The 20,685-nt window shown below is 47.7% G+C and overlaps 1 protein-coding gene across 3 annotated transcripts in view; it reads right to left on the minus strand.

Moving 5' to 3' along the window:
• NAV2 (neuron navigator 2) overlaps positions 1–20,685 on the minus strand; it is a 395,678-nt gene that overhangs the window by 125,462 nt on the left and 249,531 nt on the right. The gene's annotated exons all lie outside the window — the stretch shown is intronic.

Genomic DNA, 20,685 nt, shown 5'->3' on the forward strand with positions numbered 1-20,685 from the left:
CATTAGCGAATCATAGGGGGGAAAAATTACAGAACAGCGCAGTGGAGAAAGTAGGCAAGCTTTTAAGAGTGGAAAGAAAAGACCGAAGACAGATGAGCCACCTTTGTCATCGTGGGCAAGTTACTTCTCTGGGCTCTGAGCCTTTCATCTAAACCATGGGAATACCACAGCTTTCCTGCTTCCCAAGGCAGACATGAGAATTAGCCAGATAAGGCATATGAGAGTGCTCTGCAATGTGTATAAGACCATACACGTGGGAGACATTATTATGGTTGTCATCATCTTGAAGTATCTACCTACAATGGTGAATTTCACCTTTGATACCAATGTCTTAAGAGGGCTGTCACAAAACTCTCTGAATAACACTCACCCTAACTTACCCCTTTCCAGATCGCTTGGTGAGGCCACAAAGCTATCTTCCGAGGAAGTCAGTGTTATCAGGGGGAAAGCGTAGCCCCTGGAACTTCTGCACAGATGGCTGTCTGCCAACCAGACCAGTTCCCGAGAGCTTAGCCACCAGTAGGAGGTAGTTCAGGTACAAAGCAGCTTTAGCGCTCCTACACTGTCTCCTTCACAATACCCCATAAGGGAGACTGCTTGCATCTTCAGAGAACAGGAAGACAAACCAAAGAGCAAGAAACCAAACTCAGATCCCTCTAATTCCCACACGGCCCCCAGCAGGTAAACCTGCAAGGTGTCTGAAAATGCAGATGCCTTACGTTTCAAGTAAAATGACATGTACGAAGAAGACCAACGAGTGGCGATTTTCCTGAAACAGTCAGCTGAGCTGCATCACGGAAAGTTGTACTGCCTTTGGAATTTGAACTTTAGAATATATGGGGTAGATCCTGAGGGCTGTCAATTCCTGACTTTCTTCTACTTCTCGTTTGGGACCTTCTTGGGATATACTCTCAGAAAAATGGAATTAGAGGATACTATGGGAGGCGGCCCAGAACCAGTTAAGTTCAAGTTGGGGGCAGAGAAGAAAGTTCTCACTGGAGCATCTGGGGTAAGAAGCAGCTTCCACGTATGTCAAAAGAATTCTTCCTTAGAGCAGCTCCGAGGACACCATGTCTAACTTGAACTTCTCCCATGTCCCCTCCCACCCCTCCTTTATGACGTTAAAGATCACAGACAATGCAATGCCCACATAATGTAAAGTCTGTCGGAGCAGTCAAACCAATTATTTGTGGTTGTGCCAACAAAACAACAACAGATTAGAATCCATTTTTCACTCAATTGTATCATTTTAATTTTTTTTTAACATTTATTTATTTTTGAGAGACAGAGACAGAGCATGAGTTGAGGCAGGCAGAGAGAGAGGGAGACACAGAATCTGAAGGAGGCGCCAGGCTCCAAGCTGTCAGCACAGAGCCTGACGTGGGGCTCGAACCCATGAACCGTGAGATCATGACCTGAGCTGAAGTTGGACATTTAACTGACTGAGCCACCCGGGAGCCCCTCAACTGTATCGTTTTAAAAGCAAAAAAACATTTTGTAAATACACCAAAGACCACTAAATTATATGCCTTTAAAGGGTGAATTTTATGAATTGTATCTCAACAAAACAAAAACAAAAAACATAGTGACGACAGCTATAGTTAAACAATTATTTGTGTAATCACCTTTCACGCTTATCTCCTACACTACACAGTGAGCTCCCTGAAGACAGGGACTGTTATAATGTTGTTCAAATCTGTATCCCACGTACCTAACACGTGTTAAGTGCTTAAGACAAACGGGTTTTGTTGAATGAAGACCAGAATGGGGTCTAGCAAAAACTTTTTGGGAGGACACCAATTACAGGTTTTCTTTCCTCTTTTTATTTTATTTATTTCTTAAGATTTTATTTTTTAAGTAGTCCGTACACCCAACGTGGGGCTCAAACCCCGACATCAAGAGTCACATGCCCTTCCAACTGAGCCAACCAGCAGCCCTTCCTTTTTTTTAAATAATTTTTTTTTCCTTTGGAAAGTTTACTTTTTTTAGTAATCTCTACCCCCAACACGGGTCTCAAACTCATAACCCCGAGATCAAGAGTCGCATGTTCTGCCGATGAAGCCCAGGTTTACCTTCCTCTTAAATGTCAGGGAACATGACATCTAAGACACATAGAAATGCAAATTAAACCATTTACCTGTCTGTGTACCCATCCATCCGTCCATCCATCCACCCACCCATTCAATGTGACCCAGGGTCCAGTGGTAGGCTCTCTGCACACATTCTACACTAGCACAACGAGAAAAAACCCACCTACGTCAAAATGCAGCGACTTTGCCAGAAGCTAGACTTCCCAGATCAAATGTCCTTTCAAGGAGAATTCAGGGGAAGCTCTTCAGAACACAATCTGTTGCACCATAAAGCAAGGCAGTTAATTCTGATTTTAGCAAAGCCCACTCAGCCATGGAAATGAAAACTTTTTAACTGCAGGGATCTTATCAAAGGACAAACAAACTAATTTTAGCGTTCATTTCCCTGCTGGATTTTCATCCCTGGTGAAACAACACATACGGATGGGCAATGACACGCACCCAGGCGTGCAGACGAGGCCCACACGTACACACCCCTGGCTTTCCGTGGAGGCGCAGAGCAGGGCCCAGAGAGCATTCCAGAGACCATGCTGAGACGTGCCATGGCCCTCAACCCAGCAACACCCCAGCAGAGCAGCGTGGTTTTGTTGAAAATGACAACCTAGAAAGGTGGAAGGACCCTGGAGAGATGGCGACCTTGGCCTGTCCACTGCTGCGGGGAATTCTGATTTTGTTTAGGCAGAGAGGAGGGGAAAGGCAAGGATCCATCGGATTCTCTGCCTTCTCCAATGCATAGGGAACTAGAGTGCTTTGAATGCAAGTAATCTGACCATGATCCAGCTTTGCTGTGAATCTATCTCATTCACTGCGTGCGGAAGTTGGGTGGTGGAAATGAGGAACTGGGGAGTTCACCTCTTTTCCCAGGCGTTTGTGAAAACATGTATTCAACCATGTATCTTTTAAGATATTCTTAAAAATTAATTCTGTTATATGTCCTCTCACTAGGAGACAGCATAGCATGTCACTACAACGAGGCTCACACTCAAGAATCTAACTTAAAATATTTCTTGGGGCACTTGGGTGGCTCTGTCGGTTGAGTGTCCGACTTCAGCTCAGGTCATGATCTTGTGGTTCACGAGTTCGAGCCCCGCGTCGGGCTCTGTGCTGACAGTGCAGTCCCCTTTGGATCCTCTGCCCTTCTGTCTCCCTCTCTCCCTGCCCCTCCCCAGCTCATGCTCCCTCTCAAAAATAAACATTAAAAAAATATATAATAAAACATTTATTTCTAAAATATTACACGCTGATTCCAATAGTTTCATTTACAAAGAGCTCCATATAGATATTTAAATAACTCTTCTACTCTCAATGAAAAATATAATTTTGGCTTGACCCAAATTTGTGTAGGAATTGGCTACTGAACGTATTAATATAAACTGCCTTCATCAGGTTAATCCCTTAAGAAAGCATAGTTTGCAGGTGAAGCAATCGCTGCTGTACCCATCTGAATCAGCAGCCCTTGTTCAGGAAGGCTTGAAGGCTGAGGGGTGGGGGGGCAGGAAGTGATAGCCATGCCCCGTCTTTGGAAGCCTTAGCAAGGCTCACCCTGGGTACAGATGAAAGGGCTTGCCTGAGGTCACAAGGAAAGGAAGCAGTTGATCTAGGGACTGAATCTCCCAGCACCAACACTGTAACGTTCCTTCTCTTTGGGGAAATAAATAATTAGTGCTGGAGCCTAATGATGTGCTGGTAACATCCTAATGTTTGCTTGGTGAGGTCCTAGGTCACCAAGCAACTCAACAATTTACTCATTATCCTCTCAAGTTCTGCAGTGATGGGTGCAGGGGCTCTGCCTCCACCTTCCACAGCTTCCCCAGAGGCCCCCGAATGGAGCCCCTGCTAAAGACCCAAGGTGTGTGGGAGGTATCTTCTATTCAAGGCTGGGGCACCCTGGACTGGCCCATGAGTATAAGAGTTAGGAACAAGTCTCTGTTGTCAGAAAGATCTGGGTTCAAATGTCTCCTCTGTCCCTTGCCAGCTGGGAGATGTTGTATGCATCATTACTGATAAAAACTCATGGATATGGGGGCGCCTGGGTGGCTCAGTCGGTTAAGCGGCCGACTTCAGCTCAGGTCACTATCTCGCGGTCCATGAGTTCGAGCCCCGTGTCGGGCTCTGGGCTGATGGCTCGGAGCCTGGAGCCTGCTTCCGATTCTGTGTCTCCCTCTCTCTCTGACCCTCCCCCGTTCATGCTCTGTCTCTCTCTGTCTCAAAAATAAAAACAACAAAACAAAACAAAACAAAACAACTCATGGATATGGAGGCTGCTTGGGTACTGTGCTAAGTGCTTCCCATAAGCCATGACACTGTACCTTCAAGACTCTCGTCAAGTACATTATCTGTTTTTCAGACGAGGAAAATGAAATTGTGGTCAGGATCACAGTGCAAGTAAGGAGTTCAAATCCCAGCTTTGTCATGCTTTTTGGTGTAATTCTTAGGAGTTTCATTTCCTCAGCTACCAGATGGGTAGAACTACAGATTAATCTCACAAGGCTGCAGTGGGTTAAATACGCCAGCGCATGCAAAGCCCAGGGCCTGGTGTGTTGGGGGCACTTCAAATTTATTAGCTGCTGTGATTATCAACGGCAGCGACTGCCCATACCACAGGGTAGTAACTGTGTACCCTCTTCTCATTTTTCAATACCACAATTGTTAGGTACCAGGCTGGGGTTACAGAGGAGGAAAAACCTACTTCCTGTCCTGGTAAAGCTCAAAAGCTACAGGGGACCCAGACATTGAACAGATGAAGAGCAGTATTACAGATGGGTGCAGGACAGGCTCAGAGCACATGGGGAGGAGTCAAAGAGGAGCTATTTAAGCTGGCCCTTGAAGGGTGCATAGGAGTTTGCCAGCCAAAGGAGGAGGATCCATCTAGGCACATTGGTATCACATACAAAAGCAGAGAGAAACAGAGAAGAGGGTAAGTTAGGAGAACGGCAAGTAGTTCACTGTTGCTGGAGCATCAGGAATAGATAGGAGCCGGGCAGCGTGGGGACCGGGGCTCAGTCAGGGAGGGTGTGGGAGCCAGGTGGTTTGAGACCACTGGCTGTGAGCCAGGAGAGCTATGAAGGTACAAAGCAAATGACTAGCAGGCTCTGGCTTTCGTGCCAAAGAGAGCACTGACTTGTCAAAACTTCCATCATTCAATACTCCAGTTTGGGGGAGCATCTTCTCATCAATAATTCCTTCTACAGACTTTTCAGAATACACATTGTCTGAATCCCATCTGAGTTGTCTCAGACCTCTGCAGGATGACCAGACTTGTAGGGTGGCCTCACCATTGCTCAGGCCAGGAGAGACATGTGAGGGCCAAATGCCTCTTAAGAGGAACATTCTAGACAAGAAGAGTGCATCCTATGTAACTGACACCGGTTACAAAATACTTATGGAATCTAATAGGACCTGTTAGAGCAGATACACCAGATTTTGAATTCAGTGCTTAGTTAAGAGATTCCTTCTTTAAACATGAGACAACAATGTGGAATAAATGAAACTGGCTTTGTGACTCGCCTTCGGAAGGAGGGGGAAGGTGGCTCCCCATTCCCAAAGTTCACAGTTCAATGTGACCTGTGTAAGTAACACAAACTGACTTCCACTGGGTGCAGAAGAAATCACCTTCTGTCAAGGGCTGGGGGAGGAGGGGTGGACAGGAAGGGGAAGAAATCTGTACTGACCTGATCTGGCTCAGTGCGTTTCTAATGGAGCATGACATTAAAAGACAAAACAAAAGAACAACAAAAATACTCAGAGGCAAGAAATTAAAGTAGTACAAAACAGAAGGGGAAAAAAAAATCAGGCCGAGGTGATTATTTTTTCTTCAAAGACGTGTCAACCTGTCTATATGTTCTGGATGCACTTTTGATTTAAATGTGAAGATAGCAAAGAAAATGGAATAAAAGAAATAAATACACACACACATACACAATTCCTTGCCAATATCAATATAACTATATAAGCATGTATGTCAACACATACTTTGTCGTCTACCGTTAAAGAAAACGATGTGGGCTGATGAAAAGTCCCTGCAGTGGAGCATTTCACCAGCGTCCAAGACCCTAAACAATATGTGCTTTCATAGTGCCCGCTGCTCTCCCACAATGTGGCAGGACGCATGTACGCTCTAGGTTTATGAGGATGTTAACGGAGTTTCTGGACAAACCTGGAAAAGGATGCCTTTAGTTTCGGGCCTCTTAGAAGTCAGACGAAGAAACTTCACTCCGGGTCACAGAAGGACAATCGGACAAGCCAGTCCAACAAAACTGCCTACACCCTTTTGAAGAGAGCTGATCTCTAGGACAGAAAGGAAGTTGTTCCCCTTGACTTAATTAAGGGGAGAGGAGAAGGCACTGGCAATGCAAAAATAGGGTCGGGGGGAAAAAGGGGGTTTAATTTTTCCGTGCTAATTTTAAAACTGTATGTAGTACTAAAATTTAAGCAAAGACTTAAGTTTCTACTAAGGAGGCATTTGGAAACCACTTTGTTCTCAAAGTTTTTTGGCACCAAAGCTGAGGCAAATGCAGCAAGTTTCTTTTATCCAAGGCCAACCCACTCCCATCCTTCACCCCAAATGACAACTACACAGATACGTCACTGAGTGACTCTAATACCCTCGTCGTGGCATATCTTTAATGGTTTTTGTTTGTTTTTAAGATTTTTAATTTTTTAAAATTATTTATTTATTTTTGTTTTACAGAGAAAGACTGTGAGCAGGGGACAGAGAGAATATTAAGCAGGCTCCATTGTTCAGGGCAAAGCCCACCACGGGGCTCAATCCCACAACTGTGGGATCATGACCCGAGCTGAAATAAAGAGTTGGATGTTCAACTAAGCCACCCAGGCTCTTCAAAATGAGTTTTTAATTTTTAGGTCATCTCTACACCCAACCTGGGGCTCGAACTTTGAGCTCTAATCGAACACCCTGGTGCTGCTGCTTCCCTATTACGGGTCATCTCAAACGGACACCAATGACACAGAATCAGCAGCTGCCTTTGGGGAAAGTCTCAGGTCTGAACGTCCTTCTCAGTAGGTTTCCTTGTGACAACAGGACTCTAACCTGGACTAGAAGACGCAAGTCATCAAGAAGCATTTCTTTGGTTTCCGTGTCTTTGGGGGGCCCTTCCAAAGACTCTGCTGGCAAAGGCAGAGGGGAGACATGGACCCAGAGATCCAAGCAGTTTCCTACCTTCCTCCTTGAGGCAGAGCTGGGGTACCTTTGAGCCCTGTTTCCCACTGTGCTGTGTAACTGCTAGCTCTTCAGGACATCACTAGGATGGTATACGGCTCTTTTTAGGAGGATGTGGGAGTTCACTTCTCATCTCCAGCAAAATCTTCCCTTCTTCTTTCATTCAAGTCTGGAGCAGCCACCTGAGGCCACGCGATGAGCCACCTCGGCTCAGAGCACAGAACACGACCATGAGCCACCAAGTGGGAATACCCACCGCTCAACGGGCACTGGCCCCTTCCCTGGCTTGTCCGCATTTCCCTTCCATCTCACCGAGTCCTGGCTGCAAGGTAGGCCGGATGACCAGGCAAACCTGGCCCAGTTCTCTGATCCTGCTTGTGGCAGGAGGTAAAGCCTCTACAGAAGTGAGCAGGGAGCAGGAGGCCTGGAGGCTGCTCTGGCGAGCCTCGTCACCAGAGCATGCCTCTCTGGGGAGCACTACAAAGACGTTGCTAAGCTAGTCAGACAAGAGCTCAGCTTCAGGAGGCCACAGGGACAGAGGGTGTGGCAGGAAAAGGCAGGCCTGGATAGAGGAGGAGTCAAAGGGTCCCAGGGGCCCCCTTTAAGCCTCAATGGGGCAAACTGGTGCCACAGACTTCATTTCCTAAAACTAGGTGCTGCAAAGCTGCTTGAAGTGAACTGAAGGCACACCGTAGAGGTTCCTGCAACAGAACTCAACACGTATGTGCCTCACCCCACCTGCCGCTCATAACGGGGGCCACGCACTAGCAGCTCTAGTGTCACTGGCAATATTGCAGACCTCCCGAATCAGACTCCGGTGCAGGAAGACCCCCCATGCGGTTCTAATACACATTAAAGAGTGGGAAGCACGGGTTTCAGGCAGCGGTCTCTGCGATGAGGAAGATGAGACGACCCATATTTTCTAATACTTTAGAAAACTAAAGTATTTCTATTTGCATGTGTTTCTTAACACCCCCCACTTCCTTCCTAAGTTTTGTGCAGGTTTTCTACTGTGCGCCATATTTGCGTAACGTGGTACATATACTGTATTTGAAAACACAGTGTCTAAAGCAGCAACAGATTTTTTTTAACACAATCAAAACGTTCAGAGACCATTATCTAAAGCAGAAATTGCTAAATTTTCTTAAGTTATGGACCCCATCTCACATATGTGTAAAATGTGCACCCAGTTGGAGTCAGCCCAAACGCCCCTGCCAGGGCCTCTGAGTTTGGGCAGAAGTGGATCCCGGCTGAGTGGGTCCCTTCGGCATATTCTGCAAATTTCCGCACAGGATTTTTGCGTCTGTTTGCTATAAACTGACTCAGCAGTGGCACATGGCATGGCTGTAACTCACACATCACCCTGAGTTTTAGCACACAGACTCGATCTCACCACGGCCTTGGGCTTGCTTTTGCTTTTTCCTCAAACTCCTAGCTGGAGTGACTTGATCAAGCGGGAAAATTCTTGCTGCGAAGGTCCTTGTGTATTTGCAACATGCAATGTGAATATTCACAGGTTCAACCAAATTCCACTTGGCAGGACTATCCAGAGTGTTCTGGTTTAGCTTAGTACCTAGGATCTAGGCAAACAGAAACTCGAACGAGCATCTGAATGCAAAAAACTCCAGAATACGTTCAATCACACAGCCAGCCAGGGATTATAATGACAGTGGATTTGTCCCCCCTATTTAAATAAATACACGTATGTAAAATTTTCATGATACTCCACAACTCTGCTTGTTTAAAATGGGGGCTGGTGGGGCATCTTTCTGAAGAAGGGCTGCACACTTTGGAGCTCTGACAGTCCCCGTGTCTGGAATCTGGTCTGGCCTGAATTCTCTCTACTGTGGTTCAACTGTCAGTGTGATGTTATAGTATTTCTAGCCCTGGCAGGAAGCTTTCTGTCCACCTACTGAAAGATGAAACACACTCTCACACGCAGGAGACAATTCTCTAGACAAAGCCCCTTTAAGCTCTTCCTTGGAATGAAACAGATGGTGAGAGCTGACTGACTTATCTCCAGGAATCCTCAAACCTTAAAATACACCTGAGTCAGTGGGAGAACCGAAGAAAATGCAGATTCCGTGGCCCCGGCTTTGCAGATGCAGAACATCACTGGTGGGGCCCAAACTGTGCATTAAAACCACAACAACAACAAATTTTTTTAAAAGAACGGTTTGAGGTTTACAGAGAATTTGCACAGAAAGCAGACTTCCCACGTAGCCCCTCTCCCCTTCCACCAGCTTCCCTATTGTTAATACTTGGTATCAGTGTGCTGCACTCTGATGCAACCAATGCTGACAGAGTTGCATTAACCAAACTCCATAGTTCACCTTAGGGTCCACTCTGTGTGGTCCAGCTGTTTTTGTGTGGCACAGGTTTTGACAAATGCATAATGTCATGTATCCTCCATTATAGTGTCATACAGAGTAGTTTTACTGCCCCCCCCCAAATGCCCTGTGTTCCCTCCTATTCATCTCTTCCCCCCAAACCCACATTTTTAACAGATACGTAAGTGATTTTCCTGCAAGCGGTCAGGGCCAGACTCTGAGAAATGCTGCCTTAAATCTTGAGGCTTGGATGGAGGAACTGGGAGCTAGACTGGCCTCAGTTTCCCTAAGAGGTAAATATTCGCCACAATGTGACTACAGTATAATGGTAATTTAAATCTCAAATCCTCATAGTAACTAGTCTTGGACCTCGATATTATGAGTACCTGATCCCTGATGGCCGCTCCATCTCAGATCAAAGGTCAGTAAGAGTTGTTAGAACTCCAAGGCTTTACTAAAATACCAATTAATTCATAACCTTGGACTTACAGACCTGCAGACCTCAGAACCATGTCAGTGTGGAAGCCCAGGCCAAGAGGGAATGTGAGGAGGCAACACCAGGCGTGCTGAATAGCGAGGATCATGGGCAACATGTGGGTGGTTCAGTGAGGGTGCCATAAGTTGATGCCCCCCTACCCTGGAAAAGCCTTCCGCTTTGCCTGAACAATCCTTCCTCCCAGGCACTTCTACACGGAGGCATGCCTGCCAATCCCCTGGATGCCGCTACATCTGATAATTCTTGTGAATTTTTTTTAGTTTTTTAAGTATATTTAGAGAGAGAGAGAGAGCACGCATGAGTAAGGGAGGGGCAGAGAGAGAGGGAAGGAGAGAGAATCTCAAGCAGGCTCTGCGCTGTCAGCACAGAGCCCGACGCGTGGCTCAAACCCACGAAACTGTGAGATCGTGACCTGATCTGAAATCAAGAGTCGGACACTGACCCGACTGAGCTACCCAGGCGCCCCTCATTCTTGTGACTTCTGATACATTTCACAGGAGGTCAGAGGACTTTTATGTTGGCATTCAGGACTGTGAGATCTCTTCCGGAGATGACTAGAACCTCAGGGTGGAATCAGACTTCCAGTGTCTCTTTCTCTTCGGATCTCACAGAGACACCCCCAGGTAATAACCACAGTCACTACCGGACTGGGGAGAGTCCAGATGGTGCTCTGGTTCAGGTTCATGCAAGTTTCGCCCTGTCTTCTCTAGACTGCAGCTGAAAGCAATGTCAGTATGCACTGAGGATAGACAGAGACAGACTGTAACTAACTTTTCAGTGCAAGAAAGACCCCTTCTGTAGATCGAAGCAGGAAAGCAGGCCTGGGGAACATCATCCAACGCCCACAAACAACCTGGTTTCTGGAAGCACCTAAGGGTTGCAGGAAGCAGGGCACTAGAGTCTAGGCTGTTGCTCTAGAGGTGGCCCCCATTTTGAGGTGCTGTCATTTGCAAGACACATTTGCGCAGCCCCTACTATAAGGCAGGCACTGGCCTGGGTGCTGGGCAGAGGAGAATCAGACTTAGTCCTAGGCCCTGAGGGGCTTAAGGTAGACATGCAGATGTTTGCATGGGATTCAGCAAAGGCCAGACCACAGAGAGGGGCTGAAAAGCCTTCTTACAGCAAAAAAACATGCAAGCAGCATCCTGAAGGGTGAGAAGGTATTTGCCAGGCAGCCTTGGGGAGGGGCAGGAAAATTAGGTACTTCACAGAGATACAGATGTGCAAATCCAAAGGACCTAAAGATGTACAATGAATTCACTGTGTGGCCTTAGATGCTAACGTTCCACCAGGTAGCATTTTCATTAAAAAAAAAAAAAAAATCATCATTCTGAGCGCTCATTCTAAATGGGATTCAGTAAATGTATTCCAATTCAAAGAAACAGATACGCAGGGCCTCTGGCCTTCAAGGGTAGGGATTAAGCCCAAACTGGGTGACTGCAGGATGCTCAAATTACCTGCCACTAAACCCAGCAAGACCCGTAGACACAACAGCTGACACACAGATGCCTGACCCCATTCATTTTTCCATGCGTCCAAGTGCACTGGGTCACCTTCAGAAAAAGCACCCAGGCAGCCAGGCACACTGGTCGTGGGTGGAAGCGGACCTACCTGGGGGTGGGGCAGGACTCTGAACATACCAGATTCACCATTTTATTTTTTTTGTTACTTTTAATTGTTTTTTTTAACGTTTATTTAGTTTTGAGAGGAACAATGAGACAGAGTGCGAGTGGCGGAGGGACAGAGAGGGAGGGAGACACAGAATATGAAGCAGGCTCCAAGCTGCGGACTGTCAGAACAGAGCCCGATGTGGGGCTCGAACTCACGAACTGTGAGATCACAACCTGAGCCGAAGTCAGACACCGAACCGACTGAGCCACCCAGGTGCCCCCCCACAGATTTACCATTTTCAGCAAACAAATAAAAACACCCAATGTTTTTTGTAATCTACTCTGTACATAAAAGTTTGACACAATCTTGGTTGGTGTGGAACTGTTGAAGACACAATGGTTCTCCAAAGTCACGCCTATTCTTGCCCTTGCCACAGCCTGCTCTCCAAAAATCAGAGTGTGATCTCGTTATGCTCATCAGGAAGGGATGAAAACAAAAAAGTTGGAAAAACAGTGAGTTAACATGTGTGAGCATGAGAGCCAGCCATTTTTCCTTCAAGAGGTCAGATTCTGAACTACTGAAGCAGCAGGCCTCCATATTAAGACACTGTCCAAAAATTATGTCCGTTGTCCACAAACGGGCAGAGGCTCCATTCCCGTGGACATGAGAAGGCTGTGGCTGTGAGTGCAGAAAGGCTCACTCAGGCCTCAGCCAGCTCCGGCTGATCTCACAGCTGCCTCTTTGGGGTCCCAACACCCCCCCCCCCCCCCCCCCCCCCCCCCAAAAAAAGCTGCACTGCATAATCCTGGTAAGATAAGCCATGGTCAAAATTTTGAAAATCTTTTTTGTTAATATTTATTTATTTATTTTGAGAGAGAGAGCACGAGCACACAAGCAGGGGAGGGGCAGAGAGAGAGAGGGAAAGAGAGAATCTCAAGTAGGTTCTGTGCTGTCAATGAAGAGCCCAGCATGAGGCTCCAACTCACAAACCATGAGATCTGAGCAGAAATCAAGAGCCGGATGCTGGGGCGCCTGGGTGGCGCAGTTGGTTAAGCTTCCGACTCTTGATCTTGGCTCAGGTCATGATCTCACGGTTTGTGAGTTCGAGCCCCATATTGGGCCGTGCTGCTGCTCATGGTGTGGGGCCTGCTTGAGATTCTATTTCTCCTTCTCTCTGCCCTTCCCTAGCTGGGCTGTCTCTCTCTCTCAAAATAAAAAAAAAAAAAAAAAAAAAAAAAAAGAGTTAGAGGCTTAACTGACTGAGCCATCCAGGCACCCCCACTGAAATTCCAAAAATCTTAAAACTACAACAAAATCCTAAAGTGAAAAGCGAAAACTGAGCCCAGCCTCCAGCTGGGCACATCTGGTGTAACGTCTGAATCCTCAGGTGAACCAGAGAAAAATGCCCTTTTCTACCACAGCCGGTAAAAGCGTGTCCTACTCCAAGAAGTGCCTGTGGGGACTGACACGGTACAAACCCCAAGATGATGTGCTTCTTAGTGACTAAACACGGTGCTCCTCTCCCCTGACGTGGGGTGGTCTCAGTCCACACACTCTGCCTCATCCAGCTCCTCAGAGCTGAACTACAGAAGGTCTTTGCAGACCACGCCCCCATCTCCCACTTAGGATGAGGTCCTACCTCTCAAACTTCACCTTAAATGCAACTGAACATTATGTAAAACACCAATAATACGCAGTTTCACAGAACTACAGAATATCAGATCTGGGGGAAGGGCAGGTGGTTCTCAAGGATTAATGACTTGATCTAATGAGTTTTCTGATGCAGAATTGAGAGTCACGGAGTTTAAGTGATGTGCTCAGGGACACATAACTAGAGAGCAGGCATTGATATGGTTTCATTTTAACACGTTGTTGTGTTCAATAAATTCACTGTGTTTTTTAACGTTTAACATTTATTAATTTTTGAGAGAGAGGGAGAGACAGAGTGCGAGTGGGGAGGGGCTGAGAGAGAAGAGAGGGAGACACAGAATCCGAAGCAGGCTCCAGGCTCTGAGCCAACAGCACAGAGCCCATAGCGAGGCTCAAACTCATGAACCATGAGACCATGGAGCCGAAGTCGGACGCTTAACTGACTGAGCCACTTAGATGCCCCAACAAATCTGTCTTTTATAATAAAATAGAAGCTTGGCTCCTTTATTCTACATTTTGGGATAACCGCTTATCTATCTTCTTGTGCTCCAGCTTCTGACCCACCAAATTCAGTAAAGGCAGGACTGTTGTCACTATTATTATTTTAGGACCTGTGTTTTTGCTTCACTATCCCCTGCCCCTAGAACTCTTGAGATAGGTACCTAAAAACATTTTTGGTGTACTGAATGCAAGAATAAATAACAACCACAGATTTAATTGCTTTTATGTCTAATGTATGTAAAGCATTTGGGGAATAGGAACTCTTGAGATAGGTACCTAAAAACATTTTTGGTGTACTGAATGCAAGAATAAATAACAACCACGGATTTAATTGCTTTTATGTCTAATGTATGTAAAGCATTTGGGGAATAGGAAGAAAAATAAGACATCCTTGCATCTGTTTAGATAAGCCAGACCCTACTAATAGTCGGCTATGTAACCCTAAAGACTCCAAGGAAGACTCCGAGGAAGAAGGGGCCTTCCGGGTAGAGGAGGCTACAGATGGAGGAGGGAGGAGTCACGGGTCCCATTCAAGGGACAGCATGGCTTGAGCAGAGTCCACAGCCTAGTGAACACTGTCAGTGCTGTACCGGGCGGCATCCCAGATCTGAGCTGACTGCCGTCTCCTTGCCCACGGCTAAATTCCCCACTGTCCGTGATTTTTAAAAAAGAAGTAAAAAGCAAAACCAGTAGAGCAGGGAGTTCAGTCTGAAAGGCAAAAACAGTTTCCCCCTAGAATTCTGACATGTGTGGGCCTGGATGGTGCCACAGGCGTGTTCAGAGGAGGGACAGGTGTAGCACACGCCGCTGACAAGCACGTCTCTCTGTGTAGCAAGGCGGCTGCCAGGGCTCCCGGGGGGAGCTCAGGCACGAGACACGGGCAGCCCAGCGGCCAAGCACGCAGGCAAACGGGCCAGCCTGCGGACAAAGAGCAGCCCAGGGCGGTATGAACTGGGGGTGGTGGGGGCACCTCCGCGGCAGCTGGAGCACTCTAGCAGGAAGGGCAGGCTAAGAGGGAGCCGAAATACAGGCCAGTGACCTCCAGAGCAGGAATCAAGCAGGAGTTGTTGCCCACAGGATGCTCAAATTACCTTCCATCGGTGCAGGAGGACAGCTGTCTGGTGTCACAAAGACGAAAGAACAGGGCCCCTGACTTCTTCTCGCTCTCCAATTTGTCCCAGGGCTTCCACTTTCACAAGGATGGGAGACAGACCAGCTCGAGTAGTTACTCAAGTGGCGCAGGGGCAAATTCCCTAGAGCCTGTCTAGTTAGAGTGAGCATATCCGATATTATAACGTGTACGCTTTTAAAACCTATCATTTTCATTACACAAACTATAGACGGCAACGTTCACTAACGTCTCGCCTGCTGTGCAGACCCTGAGCTCACAGTGATTCTCAACAGCCACAGTCCACTCCGCCTCCAAACCCCTACATCATCCGGATCAGAGCTGGGGGCCAGGGAAGGAGGCAACACACTTTTTGTGTTTATTAGGGGAGAAAACAGGGGAGAAGATTTTCAGAAGAAACGACTTGAGTACTGTTATCCCCAGGCTGGAATATGTAAACCTGGCTGGTCAAAGAGACATCTTCCTCCGGAACACCCAGCTCTGCTCCCTCTGTAACAGAACCTTGGTGATTCCTATGGGAACCTGGGCACCTTGACCTTATACCTGGGAGAATTTTTAAAGGTCTTCTCTCTCAGCTTCTCACCTCATGCAGGAATCCCTTCTGCAACATGTGGAGCCAGTTTCCCACATTCTGCTTGATTACTCTCAGGAACAGGAGGCTCATGCCTTTGCAAGAGGACCCACCCACTCTTTTGCAGATCTAATCTTCAGCATGTTTTTTTCCTAACACTGATTAACGGTCACCTTGGGGTGTAGGAAATGAAAACTGTAAGTGTAACTTCCATCTACAGTTCAAGTTTGGTCCTCTGGAAACTACTGCTTCCCTAAGTATTTTCCATGCCAAGAATATCTAGTTTCTACAAACATTTCTATTATGCTTTGGGTTTTGAACCCTTGGCCTTCCTGGTTCCCCTTCCCTAAACAAACCTCTGCCTGATTCTGAACTCCTTAAAACATGACACTGAGAACAAAGCAGGCATTGTCTAACTAACAGATTATCTGTTGCCTCCCACATCATTGTTCTGTTCATCCAGTTGAAGGTTAAACCTACAGAAACCTTTGGGTCTCAGAGCCTAAGGCCCAGCAGGTGGCAGCACCAAAAGGGAAGAGGCTAGAATCTCAACAGCAGAGTGAGTCCTCAAGCTTCCCCCAAACTTTATGGCCCGGACAGGTGACTTCACTCATTTCCACTGGGAAAACCAGCCTTGCCAAAGGCCATACTCCCACTGACTTCTCTGTTTGCACATCCATGAAACGGGGATAATAACATGTTATATAGGCCTTCTAGGATTTCTCTAAGAATTCAAAGAGATAATACCTGGAAAGTGCCCGCACTATGTGAAAGCACCCCACAAACACTGGCTGCCATTATTACTATTAATGGTAGCAGAGGTGACAGTGCTGCTGTCACCACCTTCTTCCTTTCTCCCTTTACTCCATGCACATCGCTAAGCATATACGGAAGGTCTGGCAGAAGTTGTTAAGAGATGCAGGAGTAAAAAGACATAATCCCTCTGGCTCAAGGATATCCTGGTCCAGGAGATGGACAGTCACACAGACAAACCAGAGGAAGTGAGAGGAAGGTGTCACCAGGGGCTAGGGTGGCCAGGGAAGGCTACCTAGCTTCAGCAGATTCTTAGAGGACTATGGCAGGCAGCTGGGAATGGAGGGGGGAGGAATCCGTAGAGAGAACGGACACAGGCAAAGGCACAGAGGTACAAGGTGTGGGACCTACATCAAGGACAACGTCAGTGGTCCAGAGTGGCAGAATCGGCATGCGAGACGGGCAGTGAGGAGGAGGAGGAGATGGTAAGAAATGAGGCTGGGCAAGCAGAACACTCATTAGCTGCCCAAATGTAAAGAGTGCCTCCTGTGGACCATGCTCTGTGCTAGGCATAACAGCTAGCTAGTAAGACAGACAAGGTCTAGGGCTCCACAAAGCTGACTCTTCAGCATGGGGGCCATGCAGGGCCTTTTATGCCGTGCTGGGCAAAATAGGGTGTACGACGTGGCAGACTGCATCTTCCAGAGACGACCATAGCAATATCTCCCATCCCACAGGCTCTTCTTCAAGGTGACCTTGCCACCTTCCCCCTGAGAGATGACATCTGTGTTCCCTTCCCTCCTCTTAATCTGGAGGGCTGACTGCTTTGACCAATCCAGTATGGTATGAGTGACACTCTGTGACTCCCAAGGGTAGCTCATAAAAGGCGACACAGCTCTGCTTTGCTTCACGGTAACACTTGCCCTCGGAGCCCTAAGCATCCAGGTAAAAAGTCTGCCAATCCTGGGGCCTCACGCTGTGAGGTAGCTAAGCCACATGGAAAAGCCACGTTCATCCTAACCCTGAAGTCACCTCAGCCCAAGCGTCAGACACGTGAGTGAACAGCTTTGGAATGGTGTGGATCCCCGCTGTCCAGCTGGCTCCAGACATGGTGGAGCAGAGACAAACCATCCCCGTTGCACCTCGCCCCAGCTCCTGACACAGAGACCCCGGAAGCACGATACAGTGGTGGTTTCAAGCAGCTAGACTTTGAAGGCATCGGTCATACAGCAACAGGAACCAACACACAGGGTCTCCTCAGCAGGCAACAGGGAGCCATTGTAAGCAGGTGACAATGTAGTCAAATATGTGCTCTGGACAGATTTTTCTAGCTGAAGTGTCGCGTGGACTTGTTGGATGGGCCTTGAGATCAGAGGTAAGGAAAGCGACGGAGGGATGCCTAGGGAGAGACAAGAGCGGCGAGGCCAGAGAGAACCACAGCGTGAGATACTAAAGAGCGACCCCATCACACTTAGCGACTGGTGTTCCAAGAACAATGAACTGAAGAGTCTGAGAGTCTTTCCAGGTTCTGGCTGTGGCAGGGAAATGGATATGGAAACACAGGAGGAGAAACAGGGCTGGCGGGGGTGGGGGGCGGGGGAAGAAGAGGAGTTATATTTCCATCATGTTTACCTGGCTCCAGTGAAAAAAGCCTGAACCACCACGGCTGAGCTCCAGCTCTGAGTCCGGGCTCCCTAACTCACCAGCTCTGTGACCTTGGGTGTATTACTGATGATCCTCATCGGGGATGGGAAAAAGAGCATGTGGATTCAAGCGAGGGTGAAATGAGATAATGCATACAAAGTGGGGCACACAGCGCCTGGCATTCAGAAACGCTCCGTAAGTGGTAGCTGCTATTGTTACAGCCACGATCATTATTATTAACTCATAGGCATACTTGGTCAGAGGCGAGGCAGGCTTTTTGTCCCCAGAGCCCGGCTGCAGGGCAGCACATGAAAGTTGTTCCCAATGAATCGCATACACATCTCTGGTGAATGGTTCATTCAACCGTAAAGTCCGTGTCAACTTCTTAACTAGGTACGCAGGCTGCAAAGGAGGAAAGCCAGTGTGTGAGCTGTCCCACATCCTTGCCTCCCTCCCTCTCTCCCAACTCAATGGTTGAGTGGTTTTAATTAACAACTCCCACAGAGTAAGGCAAAAGTCCCTCGATTAATAAAGCTCCGCCTTGTTCTGTGCCGTTCTGAGGCCTTGGGGGTGGCGTGGAGTTGGTAATTGTGTGTTTTGTTTGGGTTCACAGCTGGTGGGGGCTACAGGAGGGAGGAGAATTCCCTTGGATGAGTTCATGTATCACACTGAAGAAGACTGGAAACTGTAGGTCGCTGAAATGCCTACTTGCATGAGATCTAACAGCAGGAAGCCATGCAGTGGCGAGGCGCTCCGGTAAATCACTGTGTAAGACGACTCTAGATCTGAACCTTCCTGCCCCCAAGCACCTCCTCGGTTCTCCTTTCCACTGTTGCCCCCATCCACTTTCTACACAGGCGCCTAGGGGATGGCGCCACAAGCGATTCCAATGCTTCAGTAGAGGCCTGTGACATTTAATAGAAATGAAACCCATAAGAATGCTCTGGAGGCAAAGGTATCTGCCTTCATCCCTGCTCCAGCTGGCCCCAAGGTTCTTGCTCAAGCAGTCACCAAGTATTTGCAAGTTCCCATGCAACTCAACTCAGCCCTCTGAGCCTGACCCTTTTGAACACCACCTTCCGTCTCTCTCTCTCCTTCCCAAAATGGCACAGGGCTTCCAATGCCCCAGAGGGTATCCACTCTTCTTTTTTGGTCTTGCTTTCTCCATCTACTCAGAGCACGGGATCTGACAACAGAGGGAGCCATGCTGCAAAGTTCTTGGAACACTTTGAATTCAGCCCGATCAAATACTTGGTTCCAGTAGTTACCACCCACGTGATCTGTTCAAGAAACGTATCCTCTCTGAGCCTGGTCTCCCCCACTCTAAAAGGGGGACGAAAAACAGCCTCTCTCCCTCAAAGAGCTGATGTAAAGAATTGGCAATGTGCAGAAAGAGCTCGATACAGTGCCCAGCATAGGAAAGAGCCGCAAAAACAGTGTGGCCTCATGAATTCCTGTACCGCTGCCACAGGATGGGTGAAAAGACCCGTGCCGGCAGGCACTGCGAGGCGACTTCCCCAGCCTACCCCTCCCCTGCAAGAGCCAACACTACATTTATTCTGTCCCATGTTTCTGGCAACTTCAGTTGACTTTACCCTTTAAACTTCACTGCTCAAGTATGTGAGATTTCTCATTTCAAAACAGATGACTGAGCGATTACAAGCTCAAAGCTCTGGGAACTGGGACCTGGACTCCGCGACGCAGCAGAGAACCACAGACGCCTTTCTCCCACTTGTCGCAAGATCAAGGAGTTGAACGCGGGCTTGATTTACAGCTGGAAGATGCTTAGAGACGGACTTGAGCTTCTCTTTAGACTTGGAATCTTATTTTACTTTGGGGTCTCAAAAATCATGAGCCCTCCAGAAGTGTCCGTGCCAGGGTAGCTGTCTCATTCCACATTTATTTCAGGATTAAGAGGTCAAAACCTCCATTTCTCAGGGAGATTTCTTATCAGGACCCTGGGGATTCTGGAAGGGATGCGCTGATTCTTCCAAGGCATGCACAGACCCTTGATTTGTGATCGTACCCCAGGCAGGACGCACGAGCCGGATCCTCACAGATGTTTCCACAAGCTGACGCGTCGCTCTTTGTCTCTGGGCCACAGGTAGCTGCCTCCTGCCCCCAGATGACTCATTCCCACTGATCGCATGTAAGGCCTGCTTGCAGACTGTGATGGTTAATTTGTGCGTCAACCTGACTAGGCTGTGATACCAGATATTGGGGCAAACATTAGACTAGCCGTTGCTGGAAGCCAGTAGACTTCGAGTAAAGCAGATTACCTTCCAAAATGGCAGTGTGCCTCATCTAAGCAGTTGAAAAAAGAAGAGAAAAAAGGCTGCCGCTCCCCAAGGAGCAGGGAATTTCTGCCTCCAGGTTGCCTTTGGACTTGAACTGACACATCCACTTTTCTTCTGGAGGCCACTAATACACAGATCCACTCTGATGCAGCCAGTAGAAATGTGAACACTGCACTCAAGAGTAAGAAATGGCAGGAGATCATCTCAGCGCATATTCTAAACGGACAGAAAACAAGGAAGGCAAATAAACGCAACTCGTCTGAGAAGGCAAAAGGGAACTACCATTCTGTGTGTCAAACGCTTTACAAACCGTTCTGAGGCCAACAAACAGCAAACGCTGTTTCCCACCACACACCTAAGTAGGCTACCATCTAACAGATGGGAAGAGGCTCAGAAAAGGAAGCAACCTCCCTGAGGTCACACAGCTGGCAAGC

This window comes from Panthera uncia, chromosome D1 (genome assembly GCF_023721935.1).
Source record: "Panthera uncia isolate 11264 chromosome D1, Puncia_PCG_1.0, whole genome shotgun sequence".
Taxonomy (NCBI): domain Eukaryota; kingdom Metazoa; phylum Chordata; class Mammalia; order Carnivora; family Felidae; genus Panthera; species Panthera uncia.